Genomic DNA, 14,450 nt, shown 5'->3' with positions numbered 1-14,450 from the left:
TAGCTCCTCCTACAAGTGGCTTATATATTTGTCTTTGGGATAGACAGGACATCCTGTACATTCTATAAGCTGTTGTTGGGGAGGGCTTCCAAAACTATAGTTTACTCTAAGAGATTATGATGCCCAGTGTGTATGTACATGTTCCAAAAGAGGTGATTGGATGCTTATGGGTATTTTAGGCTTCCTGTGTGGACCTGAAAGACCCCCAAACGAGGACCCTCACCCAAGTCCGGACCTGCACAAACCCAAAGACACACGAGAAACCATCTTGATGTAATTGCAGAGGAGGTTTAATGACGAGGGCCCTCGGGCCGGAACATATCTCACGCAGGAGATAGAGATTCTGACCCCGGACCCAGGAAACTTGGGATATTTATTGGTAGGGGTTGGGGAGAGCAGGGAAAATTTAGCGCGGTTACATATGATTGGTTGCACTTTTGCGCGGCTACACATGATTGGATATTTCAAACATCAGCAACTTGCAGAACTGGCAAAACTTGCAGCACCTAGGATCTTCCAGAAAGGGAGAGAGAGAGGGGTAAACACCAGATAGCCCATTACTCACTTGGGCTTGTTTGGACTTGTCTGGGCACGCCCTTGCATGCCTTTATTTTTGGTCACCCTGCCCCTGTAGGGACTTAATATTTTATTATGACTAAATTTAACAAATTGTTGGTGGTCTTTGCTGACCATGAATGTTTCAACGCTGCTTTCAAATTTTATTTTCACAGACCCTCCCAAAACTTACTCTGGGGATTGAGATTCTAGTCCTTCAGTTACCAGTTGTCACTTGGTTGGGACACTTCTGTTAGCCTGAAGGAGGAGGTTAGAAACAGAAGAGGTATCATGAACCATGAACAAGACAGACTCTGTCAGCACATGCAGTTCCACCAACCATACAATTGTTTTTGTTGCTACTTCATAACTTTTGCTTTCTATGTTTGCTACTGTTCTGAACCAAATATAAATATCTGGTAGTGAGGATATCTGACCTGTGGCCTTGAAGACCCCCATACTCGGGAGACCCTTCCTCAAGTCTCAGGAAATCACGACCACCCAAAGATCACAAGAAACCATACCTGGATGCAATCAGCAGAGGCTTTATTAGGGAAATTGGCTGGCGGTCAAACCACAAGCTCTCTCCCTAAAGAGCAAGGTTTGGCCCAGAGTAATGGGTCAGGGGTCTTTTAAAGAGCAAAACCACAAACCAGGGGAGTGGGGAGGGGGTGAGGGGTTGCCAAGGATACATAACATAAGAATAGCGAAACATTCCAGAGAAACCCACCCTGAATGGTTTACCATGTCACTGTGTCCTATCCTGCCATTTACCAAGTACGTCAGATTAACTATCTTCACCTCTTCCGGCTATAGCCCCACCTAGGTGGCAGCATCTTTATCTGTAGTCAGGAATGTGTCTTCCTGCCTTGGGCCTCTCCCACCCATAGGTGGGCCTATTGTTTGAGGCTTGATTCAGGGGCAGAGTGTCCTTCACCTGGAATGTACCCTGGGGAAAGTGAAGGCCTGAAATCTTATTTTCAGTTCCTCGTTCTGGAATCTGCACTTCTGCCTAGGTCTAAGGGCAAAGAAAAAGTCTACATATTTCATAAAATGGCCTTTATAATTTTTCACTCTACATTGCAAGGCCTGTCCCTGAAAAGCAGGCTTAGAGGAACTCTAGATAACAGAGTGGGCTTAGGTACCACTGCATGGCCAGAGATGACTAGCCATTTATGGCCTGGAGATTTTGCACATGTCTCTATCCTCTTTCATTTGCTTCCTTGTAGGTAATGTTGGGTGACCTGAGGGCTGGTACAAGGGACGGTAAACCCATTACTTAATAGTCTTCTATAATGGGTTTGAGTTCATTGGAACTTCTTGCCTCAAGGCAAGAAGTTATTTTTTATATTAGGCAAGGGTTTGCATTTATTTATTGTTACCTCAGCTGGGGCAGTTAGTCTTATTTATTCTACATCTGGTTTTTGTTTGTTTGTTTGTTTGTTTGTTTGTTTTGCACAAATCCTCCTGGACATTGTGAAAGGAGACTGTTGGTTTTCTTCCATGAGGTCTTGTTTGATCCCTTCACAAGCGGCATGGAAAAATGTTGGGACAGGGCTTTTCAGTGTTCCCAGATTAAAGAAAGATACTACCTTCTTTGGGAGATGAATATGTGAGCATTTTGTTTCCAGAGAGTCACATCTCAACAAATGGACAGGGGCACAATTTACCAGTAAAAAGATGCCGTGCCTTAGTTCCTTCCTATTTAAATGTTACAGGTGTGGTCCTTTGAATGAAAATGGCTCCCGTGGGCTCCCAGGGAGCCACACTGTTTGGAGGGACCTGTTAAAGTAGTTATGACTCAGTTGGAGGAAGTGTATCACTAGGAGTGGGCTATGAAGTGTCAGATGCTGAAGTCAGGCCCAGTATCTTTCTCTCTCTCTCTCTCTCTCTCTCTCTCTCTCTCTCTCTCTGTCTCTCTCTCTCTGTCTCTCTCTCTCTGTCTCTATCTCTCTCTCTATCTCTCTCTCTCTGTCTCTCTCTCTCTCTCTCCTGCCTGCTGATCTGGATGTAGAACTCTCAGCTCCTGTGCCTTGCCATGGACTAAATCTCTGAATTGTAAGCCAGCCTAGAATAAGTGCTCTCCTTTATAAGAGTTGGTCCTTCTTCCTAGCAGTAGAACAGTGACTAAGGCAATAGGGTTTGCCTTAGAGGCAGTATGGATAAATTAGTAACTCCCACCATTTGCATTTTATTTTCATTCTGAGGGAGATTTTAAGCCTAGTAGAAATTAAAACAGTAGCCCCAGGCTGTGTTTCCTATTGGTTAATAATTGGCTCCATTTCTCCTACAATGGTAGCAATGAAAACCTCCCTCATTTTCTAGAACAGCCCTGTTCTAGTCTGTGTTTTCTTTCAAGTTCTCTCAAGCCTGCTACTTCTGTGAGAGAACTCCTATTTCAGTTTCTTGGAGAATTCTTGAAATGGCCACAATAGTTACAAATGTCTTTGTCTTTTTTAAGATGGAATGAATTACGTTTCTTTTTTTGTGAGCTTAACTGTTCTTGTAAGCTCATAATTTAGATAGTAGTAATGTAGAGTGAAAAATTATAAAGGCCATTTTATGAAATATGTGTAGATTTTTTGCCTTACAGAACTGAAAATAAGATTTCAGGCCTTCACATTCCAGGTGAAGGACACTTGCTGGATTACATTCCTCAAGCCTCGCCCAAGGCAGGAAGACATTCCTGATGACAGATAAAGATGCTACCACCTAGGTGGGGCCCTAGCCCTATAGCCGGAAAAAGTAAAGATAGCAATCTGAAATGGCTGGATAGGGCACAATGGCATGGTAAAAACCACATTTTTGAGAAGAATGCAGGGCGATTTCCACATGACACTAATCATTTAGAGTGAATACCTCTGAATTGTTCCACTGTTTTCATGTTTTGTATCTTTAACAACCCCATCCCACTCCCCTGGTTTGTGGTTTTTCCCTTTAAAACCCTCCAAGGACTGGCCGAGGGGGTCGGACCTTGACTCCAGCATGAGTACCTGGTCAGACCGCTGGCTGCCAGCTCTTTCCCTAATAAACCTCTGCTGATTGCATCCAGGTATGGTTTCTTGTGATCTTTGGGTGGTCGCGATTCCGGAGGCTTGAGGAAGGGTCTCCCGAGTATGGGGGTCTTCATTTGGGGGCTCGTCCTGGATATGCGACCACCTTAATCCAAGAACCACGCTGGGAGGTAAAGGGACACCGCGGTTTTTTTCTGTCTGGTTGTTGTGTGACCTTTTGTATAAATTGCCTGGTTTTTCATGTACTGATTTCTGGTTTTTCATGTGCGGGTTTGCCTAAATCGTCTGATTTCTCGTGTGCTAGGGTTGCCTAAATCGTGTGCTGTTTTGTCTAGGTTTGTTTAAGTTATTTGGTTTCTAAGTTGTTTGTGCCCGTCTGTCTGAATTATTTGGTTTCTGAAAAGTGCACTTCGGTTTGGACTGGCAGCTGTTTCTGTCTCGTGAGGGGCAGTAAACCATTTTTGTTTCGAGAGGAGACAAATGAGTGATTAGCAGACGTGCTGGAGAGTCACTAGCTGCTGCACCCCCAGAGACGTTTGGGGGTTCATCTAGGTGCCGGGGAGGATGTGGAATCCCTCTAGGCTGGCACAGGTTTGCATCTAGGTGCCGGAGAGGACGTGGAATCCCTCTTGGCTGGCACTGGCGATTGAGACGGGTTTTTTTGTTAGTCTTTTTGTGTGTTAACAATGAAAACTAGAGAGAAAAGGTCAGAAATGGCCACCGTGGTAGTTGTGCTCTCATGGCAGTGTGTCTATTTTTGGATTGTTCATTGCTGGTATGTTAGAAATCTGTTAGACTTGGTCCAGCATAGGCTGACCAAGTTGTCTGAATCTGTTAAATCTGAATCTGTGAAGACTGACCGCGTTGTCTGGTTATTGGAGTCTTACTTGGAAGGCGAGAGGACTTCCAGAAGGTCAGGGGATCTGACCGTTGGATTTCAGGGGGAAGGTGAGAGGCCTTCCAGAAGGTCAGGGGATCTGACTGTCAGGTTTCAAGAGACTGAGCGCTCCTACTTGGGAGAAGACGTGGAATCCTTCTCCATCTGGGGTCGTGACCAAATGTAGTTAAGTGTTATTTGTGCCACCCGTGGCAGGGGTGAGCTATCTGTGTTTTATGTACTACACGTGAGAGGGGTGAGTTATTTGTGTTGTTTTTTTATATGTGTGTGTCTTTTCTTGGCAAATCATCTGTGTGTTAGCTGTTAATCTACTGTGTTAAACATCTTGAGTTAAAAATAGGTAACATGATTGCCGGCAGAGAGAGAAATGAAGCCGCCGGTACAAGAATACAACTGCAGAAAGGCGGGCAGGTCCTTTAATAAGGGGCAACTACCTCAGTTCATGCTCGTGGTTCTTGTTCCTACAGCCCGCCTACCGCATGTAGGGTATGCTTCAGGTAACAGCACATGGAGGGTGCCCTCACCCAGCCCACACTTGGCGGGCTACAACTCGTGGTTCCCCAGCACAGCAACAGCGTGCAACAGCTACCTAGTTTGGTATTCCTGGCTGTACTGGGTACCTTGAGGTCACTAGTGCAACAAATGGCGGTTTTCCACCTGCCGCCTATGAAGATAGATGAGAACCCAGGTGATAAAAGAAAAAAGAAAAAAACCTGGCAGTGGAGCCAGGACAGCTAGACAAACAGCCGCAGCAAGATTGTTCACCTGAGAGTTAATTATTATTTTTTTTTTTTTTAAAGAGAGACAAGAACTGGTTAAAACTGCTTACTTAATTTAGTTTAAAACTTACTTGTGAGGCAGTCTTGATTTACACAAGAAAAACTGATAATTCGCCCTGCTCTGTGGCTAGGAGAAGGGCACCAGCAGAAAGTAGAAAAATAAGGGGGCCAGCAGTTTTTTAGCTTCTGTATGTAATAAGGAAGTTGATAATGATTTTTCCCAGTTTTATAAGTAAAGGAGTGCTTTTTTCTAAAATTACAGCTTAAAAGTTATAGGCTGCCCTGAGTCAGAAATTATATATATATATATATATATATCCTTCAGTTTTGATAAATTTTTTAGCCATTACTGTTTGAGACAATTTCATTATTTATATGAAATTTTCATTAAGATTTTGTTCAAAGATGAGAGTTCTGACAAGATAAAATTAAAGAAGTGGTGAAGACTTGTGCTCTTACGTTAGACATAAAAATGTTTACTTTGTTGTTCTTGTATATCACTTCTACCAACGTTTCTATTTTGTTAAAGGTTAAATTCAAATAAGTGTCAAATGTAACTCAAGTTGCCTTTTAAAAATTGTTAATAACTGTATGAACCTTCAACATCTTAATAATCCTTGCTGTGAAATGCTACAGATAAGGTAAAAGCCTTGCTTTCACAAGACCTTTGCAGGTTCTGGTCTTCAGATTGGGGACCCCGTCAATTGATCAGGCCGTGGTCAGCAGCAGGTCAATTTGGAGCAGATTTGACTGAGACCTCCATGTGACAGAAGGTAAGGGACACCCAGAGGCCCACGCCAGATTCCGCTGATAGGTCTTGAGAGAGAAGATTATATGAGACCCCACTAAGTTTGATCAGGACACATGAGGTTAAGCAGAGATCAGATAAGTTACCCACAGCCTTTCTAGACTAGCTCATAGAGACATTCTGTCAGTGTAGACAAGGCTCCAGAGGCTACAGAGACTACAAGATAAGTCATTGAAAGATTTAGGAAGTATACTACATATTAAAATTATTGATGGTAATAGCAAGTGAGAGAAGATTTTACAGAAAGGAATAGAGAAGAGGAATAGAGAAGGTTTAGTGTAAGTCTAGAAAAAAAGAGTAGAGAAGAATAGAGATAAGTTGCTGTGAGTCCAGAGGAATAGAGAGGAATAGAGGAGACTAGAGAGAGGTGAAGAAAGAGAAAGGTGACAGGAAAGAATTTACAGAAAGCAGAAAAAAGGGATTCCAATCAAAGAGAGATAAAACTCTTTGAAAAAGACCAGTGTGCGCATTGCAAGTAAAGGAGCCAGCTTCAGGGTCCAAGAGGGCCCTAACAAATAGAAGCCAGGGCCAGAAAATCCCAGGCCTTGAAAAACACCCCAAGTGGCGAAGATAACAGCTCTGTGTGAAGACGGCTATTGAGATAGACGGGGCAGCTTGGAGCCACCCAACCTTTGATAGACACAGGGGCTTCCTCCAGGCCAATGGGTCAAAACGTATTCATGGACTACCCGAAAATGGTGGACTAAGAGATGGGCTGGGTATCCCATTCATTTATGGTCATCCTAGACTGTTCCTACCCTCTGTCGGGTTGAGACTTACTCCCCAGGATTGGGGCCCAGACAGGCTGCAACTAACTGACAAGAACTCACGGGTAGAGGAAAGGCTCCTCCTACTGACTTCAGCCGGGAGCCGAGGTAACGTGCTTTACAGACGGGAGCAGTTTTCTCCATGCTGGTCAGAGACAAGCCAGCGCTACTGTGGTGGACACATGCCATCTGGACTGACTCCCCACCCCTGAGATCATCGGTGCAGAGAACAACCTTGGAACTTGGGGCTGACAAGAAAGCCAACATCTGCATGGACAACAGGTATGCTTTTGCCACAGTCCATGCCTGCAAGGCTATATGCCAAGAGAGGAAACCCTGATGAAGGCAGCAACTGTGAGTACTCGTTGCCCAGGACACCAAAAAGGGAGGAGACTCCAGCCTGAGGCAATAACCGGACAGATCAAGTGGCTTGATACAGGAGCCCTCCCAGGTTTGGGGCCTAAAATAGACAATGGCGCACACAAGAAGGGAGAACTATACTCCCCAGAAAGCAAAGGATTTACCAGGCTAAATACACAGATGGACTCTTAAGATATGAGTGCAACCAAGCAGCTAAGAGACTTAAAGCGTATAAGGGACCTTAGGTTCTAAGCCAGAGAAATAATAAGACTTAGAGTAGATAAGAAATACCTAGGAGAAAACAGCCTAGAATAGGGACCTTCCCGAGGTTTCAAGTGTCCTAGGTAATTAGATCAGAGAGCAGTTTTAAGGTAAGTCAGGAATTGAAGATCCACTGTTTATATTGTCTCCGAAGCTCAGGACAGGTAGAGAGAATATACAGGACCCTAAAATTAAACTACCCTTGGGAACTGGCGCTGGCTAGAGTGTCCCTTGTTCTTGCTCCATACCCAGAATGCCCATTTTGTGTGAGAAATGATTTTTCAGGCTACTAAAAGACTGTTCCTGGTGCTGTGGACCATCCGACCTCCTTGAAGTTCACCATCACCACCTGTGACTGCCAACTGGAGAAGATCCAGATGCCTGAACAACCCCCTACTCTTTGGCTCCAGGTCTTCTGCTATTCTACAAGGCTAAAGAAGCAGCAGGCCTTGACTCCTGAGACCACCCCAGAGGCACAGGGAAGATGCTGCCTTGGAGGGTGGGACTTAGTGTGTGTACACCCAAGGTTAAATGACAGCTTGTGATTACAAGATTGAAGTTGAAATGTGAATCTAGAGTTATATAGATTTGTTCCTTTTGCAATTTCTCTTTATTATATATGTGATTTTATGTATATGTAGACAGCTATGTGCCACAAAATGTGGAAAAGTCAGAAGACAACTTTGAAAGTGTGCTACAAAGAAAAGGAAATGTTTTGAAACCCCTAGTCAATAGAATAGAGCCCAAGAACCCCTGCTAACAGATATCTAGTGCCTAAAATTGATAAATGGTAGACTTACAGCTCCGGGTTAACACCATGTGTTTCCACTGCTATCTTTGATGAAAACAAAGATTATTGTGTACTTGTCCAGCTAGATCCTGCAGGTACTCTTGAACTGAGTTTGAGATACACCCTAGATGATTCTGCAGACAGCCTATTTTCCTTGACTCTAGCTGTTACATTGTGACTAGGAGTGGCCATAGGTATAGAGACAGGTGTAACTACATTGATACAGACACCTCATTATTTTCATCAGCTGAGAGCTGCCACTGATGTGGATTTGAGAGCCCTAGAACAGTCAGTAACAAAGTTAAGTTGTTACTAGACTTGCTGTTTCTTAAAGGAGAAAGTCTGTGTGCTGCTCTAAGAAAAAATGTTACTATTATGTAGACCATTCAAGAGTGACCAGAGAGTAAATTCAGAAAAAAAGTTAGACCAGAGACAAGATAGAGATGCACCGCAACTTTGATTCGAGAGTTGGTTCAATCCTCCCTTGCTGGACCCCTTGTGATTTTACTTTTGCTCTTAACCATAGGCCCCTACATTTAAAATAGATTAGTAACTTTTGTTAGAGAAAGGATAAATGCTGTTCAGCTTTTTGTGTTGCGCCACCAATATAAGACTTTGGGTCAAGAAAATGGTAATTATGATGACACTGGAGTTTAAACTTTTCTAAAGATCCTAATCGGAAAAAGTGGGGTGAGAATAGACTTATTAATAATTGAGTTTTTATGATTAAAAACATAGCCAAATCGGAAAAAGTGAGGAATGTAGAGTGAAAAATTATAAAGGCCATTTTATGAAATATGTGTAGATTTTTTGCCTTACAGAACTGAAAATAAGATTTCAGGCCTTCACATTCCAGGTGAAGGACACTTGCTGGATTACATTCCTCAAGCCTCGCCCAAGGCAGGAAGACATTCCTGATGACAGATAAAGATGCTACCACCTAGGTGGGGCCCTAGCCCTATAGCCGGAAAAAGTAAAGATAGCAATCTGAAATGGCCGGATAGGGCACAATGGCATGGTAAAAACCACATTTTTGAGAAGAATGCAGGGCGATTTCCACATGACACTAATCATTTAGAGTGAATACCTCTGAATTGTTCCACTGTTTTCATGTTTTGTATCTTTAACAACCCCATCCCACTCCCCTGGTTTGTGGTTTTTCCCTTTAAAACCCTCCAAGGACTGGCCGAGGGGGTCGGACCTTGACTCCAGCGCGAGTACCTGGTCAGACCGCTGGCTGCCAGCTCTTTCCCTAATAAACCTCTGCTGATTGCATCCAGGTATGGTTTCTTGTGATCTTTGGGTGGTCGCGATTCCGGAGGCTTGAGGAAGGGTCTCCCGAGTATGGGGGTCTTCAGTGTCTTTTTCCTTTTTTAATAATAGTTCTAGAAATTGCTAAGGTACCAAGGCTGTCTGTGGGAAGGGAGACCCATATCTTCTAGTTTTCAGTAATGTAGAATTTACTAAGACATCACTTCCTTGGCCTCAAAGTTATAGGGATTCCCAAGTTGCTGCTGATGTGACATAGAAGTCAAGTATGGTTCTCTGGCCTGACCTTACGTTGCAATATCTTGGCCCAGTCAGTGATCTCTGGAATGACTGGGGCACCACAGCAGAGGTAGTTCTCAAGTCCCGGCAAGACCATTGAGTGTCAGCGATTTATTTGATCAAAGTTCTGAAGGGAAAGCGAGTGGAAGCTTCTCTTTCTCTCATCTTTTTTCCTTCCTTCCCTCCCTCCCTCCCTCCCTCCCTCCCTCCCTCCCTCCCTCCCTCCCTCTCTTTCATGGCAACCAAAGGGTCAGTCCCTTTGCTTCCATGTGAGAAGCTGTCTTCCACTTGAGCATCTTGCCATGCTGATCTACTTGTCCACACCCAGAGCAGCCAGGCCAAGCAACTCCGGACTGAGTCCTCTGAGCTCATAAACAAAATAAACCTTCCTTTCTATGAGTCTGTTACCTTGGATATTTTGTAAGAGACAGAGGTGGCTAACCCTATAAAGTGCCTTTGAGAGATGCTTGATGTGGGAAAAAAAAGCCATGAAAGAGAAGAGAAGATGATTGGGAAAGATGCCACACCAAGAAGCTTGGATTTGGCCAGTGTGCATCTACTAGCAAAACAGGATTAACAAAATAGAAACTGTTTTCCAGGTATATCATCGTAACAAGTTATCTTTTTGTTTTGATTCAGTTTTGAGTCAGAGTCAGGGATGACCTTGAACTCCTGATCCTCCTACTTCTGCCTCCCACAAGCTAGGATTACAGGCGCGCACCACCATACCGTCAGTTTTACTTCTACAGATATTTCTAAAACCGGGCTTCCTCTCTGCTAAAAGTTTAATTACAGCAACTTTAATTAAGGGTACAATTGACTTAGATCATGGGTCTGGGATTAGGCAGCATCTCACTCTATAAGACCGAATGGCCGTTAAGCTGAGCTGAACAGGGGTATTTGGCTTTGTTTGCAGAAGACACTGAGAAATCAGAAACAGAAGAGAAGCGGATGGATCCATCAAGTTGCTTTTCTTGTTGTCTGGTGTGGTGGTGCAAGGCTGTGATCACAACCCTTGGGAAGTAGAGGCAAGACCAGTAAGTCAGGGCCAGCCTTGGCTACAGTACTGAATTTGAGGCCAGCCTGGGCAACAAGAGACCTTGTCTGAAAAGAAAGCTGTATATCCTAGGCTGGCCTCAAATTGACTCTGTAGCCTGTAGTAGATGAGACGCCCTCTGCCTTGGCATTCCATGTTCAGAGACTGTAAGCACAAGCCACATCACACCTGGCCAAAAGCTCCTCCCCTTAGAGGGCTTTAAGAGACTTTTTTTAGTCTAGGGTTCAAGTTCCCTGGCAGAGTGCTTCTCTAGTGTATACAAGGACCTGGGCTCCAGCCCCAAGGGGGAAACAGGAGAGACACCCATTTACTATGCCTATTCAGGTCTCCTGTCCCCTGTGACTAGCTGCTGTGTTCTGATTGGTTGTTGCCATCACATGCTACACTCTTGGTGACAGTGATCATGTCTGATTTGCTTCTCAACATATCCCAGCATCCATACAATGACTGGCAGGTATGCCACTCAAGTTATCGATACACAAGTGACCATATAAAGGGTTAAAGGTGTTCCCAAAGACTAGAACTGTCCCTGGAGCTAGAGCAGATCTGTAGGTGTTTGGCCCATTACAGTGGATGAAGAGCAGTGAGGGGTTAAGCACTCATTAGCGGTAGGTACGTATGGCAGCTGTGAGAACAAAGAATAGACAAGTCAGCACGGGCTTGGGAGCCACACGAATCAAAACGGCAGGACTGGCAGGATGGCTCCATGACTAAAAGCGTTTGCTGATGCCTTCACTTCAATCCCCAGAACCCACAGTAAGAACCCAAGAAGAGGATTGGCTCTCACAAGTTGACCTCTGACTTCCACACACACTGTGGTGCACATACACAGGCACACTATACAAACACACAATAACTTAAAGGACTGGCAAGGTGGCTCAGCAGCTAAGGGTGCTTGCTCCCAAGCCTGAAGACCTGAGTTTGATTCCTGGAACCTACATGGTAGAAGGAGAAAGAAGACTCTTGTTATTTTTCCTGTGATCGCCACACTTGCACTATGGCATGCAGGAGACAGCTAGCCGCTGCACTTAGAACAGCTTGAGTTCTGATAGAACTTCCAGCGGCAGAATCCACCATTCTTGTTACTTGAGCAAGCAGTAGTGATGCTGACAGCAAGCAGGGCATCTCCTCGTCCCAGCTTGCCCTTCAAGGAGAGCACACAGTAAAATCACTCACAGAGAACACACAAAGAGTCACCTGCCTGTGAACTAGACTGTTCCAGCTGTCTGCGTTCCCAAAGGCACTAGTCCTCAGCTTTGCCTGAGGATACACTACACTGAACTGAAAGATAAGTTTTCCAGGGCCTTTCTTCTCCGGGAGCTTATGGGCTGTGGAGGGGCAGAAGCAGAAGGTACTTTGTCCTCCATCAGGATTACTAAACGATTTTCCTATCGCAGTCCAGAGAAAAGCACTTTGTACTCCAAGATAAGAATGGCAATATCAACTTACTGGTTGTGTTAAAATAATAAAACCTTGACCATTACTCATAAACCTGGACTCTATGAGGGCAGTTCTGTGGTTCTGTACATGCATTCACCGTTATGAGGACCTGTGACTTTCATCATGAACATGGTGACCATGGGTGCCTGCTGCTCCTCTGCTTCCGACACAAAACTGCAAACTTAGAAACCTTCACAGGTTTTTGTTTTTCCATCAAATTTATTTTCAGTTAAGCCTTCTTGGGCACTCATCAGGTGAGCTGACCTTTCAGGAATGCATTTGCCTCTGAGTCAAGGCTGGAGAGGTGGCTCAGTGGATGACATATTTTTCATGCAAGCCTGGCTACCTGAGTTCAATCTAGCAGATGGAGAGAGCTGACTCTAAAACTGTTGTCCTTTGACCTCCACATGCATGCAACACCATGTATGTACACACACACACCCACTTTAAAGCAAAGTTAAAAAGGTTAAAAGTCTGTCTGGACTCAGAAGAGGACACACACCTCCAAGAAGTTGTGTTTTCTGTACGTGATAAGGGACAGTGCTGAAAACTGAACCCCTTGGTTACCCTTGGGTATTAGGAGCTGTAACCTAAGATCCAACTCAACCACCGGGGTGCTTGCTCCCTTAGCTCCACTGGACAAACCCTGATGCTGGTTTTCTGGACCTTCTTGTTGCTGCTGCTCTTGGGTTTGGATACATTAACCCACACGAGTTGTGCTAAAAAGAGAAAGAAAAACTGCAGATGAAGTATTTGAGACTTCTCAAACAGCGAAGGATAAAGTGCATCTTGTTTTTCTGGAGCTCCATCAAGTCCTGCCTGCTGCCTGGCTGTATAATGCGGGCTTGTAACCAACTTTAACAGTGAGACTGGCTCTGCTCAGGCAGGGGATTGCCTGTCATTTTACCCCAGAGCAGTGCTCACTGAGCACAGCAAGTGTGTGGTCAGTGCCTGTCAAATGACTGAGCTGCAGGAGCTTGGGGACCTTCTGGTCCACAGGTTTAGGGTGTAATTCTATCTCTTACAAAGGAGAGATCTGTTTATAGCTCTTTCAAGTGTAAATGCTACCCTATTGTATTAGCACTTACCATTCTGGATAAAAAGTACAGTTCAGGGATAAAAAGTACAGTTCCGGGACAGGAGAGATCGCTTAGCAGTTAAAAGTGCTTGCTGCTCTCCCAGAAGATCAGAGTTCAGTTCCCAGCATCCACATAGAGTAGCTCACAACTGGCCAGAGCTCCAGCTTAAGTGGCACCATTGCTGTCTCTGGCCTCCAAAGGGCACCTGCACACATGGGATACATACACACAAGTACGTTTTAAAAATAGAGTCTACGAACTTTGACTAATAGACTTTTACAAAAAGAAAATTGCAATTAGCTGGGGTTTTTTTTCCCCATTATATTTGAAAAGAATGTTTTTTGGGGGAGGGGTTATCAGCATCTTTCAAGTATCCCTTAACAGCAATCCCTGAGCCCAGTCTACCCTGGAATAGACTAAAAGTGAAGCTTCCTGCTGAGTGGTAAACGCCCCTGCTTTCAGAGTAGGGGGCAGCTCTCTAGGAGGGAGCAGAGGGGTAGACCAAACACTCACCCCTTCACGGGTTGGCCAGAAACCCCAGCAGCTAGTCTCACTAGAACAGTGGCAGGCAGTTACTCAGTGCGTGTCAGTCACACAATCTCCCTTCAACATCCAGACAGAAACACAGAGGATGGGAGCCTTGGAATAGGAGCAGAGAACAGTTCTAAAGAAAGGCAGAGCTCCTGTGAGAGGCTCAGGCTAGCCCCGTACATGATTCTCTGGCATGCACTTCTCCTTCCACGGCAGCCCAAGTAGAAAATGGTTCATATGATACAGCACTATTCACTTAGCAGAAAAATAAGACCAAGCCCTGAGTGGTCAGCACTTTCACCATGGTGCCAAAAGTACGTGGAAAGCAAGGCTGGCCCGTGTTACAGCACTGTGAGTCACAAGGCATTACCCTGTGTGAAAGAAGCTAATCAAAATGACAAACTTGATATCATTCTACCTGCATAAGGTACTGACTCAAATCACAGGCAGACTTAGAGTGGTGGATATCAGCGGCCGCACAGGTATGTGGAGTGGGGTCTTAGTGTACAAAAGACAGTTTTAGTTCTACGAGATGAGTTGTGGTGCTGCCTGCAGTGGTTGGA

The sequence above is a fragment of the Arvicanthis niloticus genome, chromosome 20 (genome assembly GCF_011762505.2).
Source record: "Arvicanthis niloticus isolate mArvNil1 chromosome 20, mArvNil1.pat.X, whole genome shotgun sequence".
NCBI classification, from domain to species: domain Eukaryota; kingdom Metazoa; phylum Chordata; class Mammalia; order Rodentia; family Muridae; genus Arvicanthis; species Arvicanthis niloticus.
The sequence above is the reverse complement of the archived record's forward strand: the minus strand, read 5'-3'. Positions refer to the sequence as shown.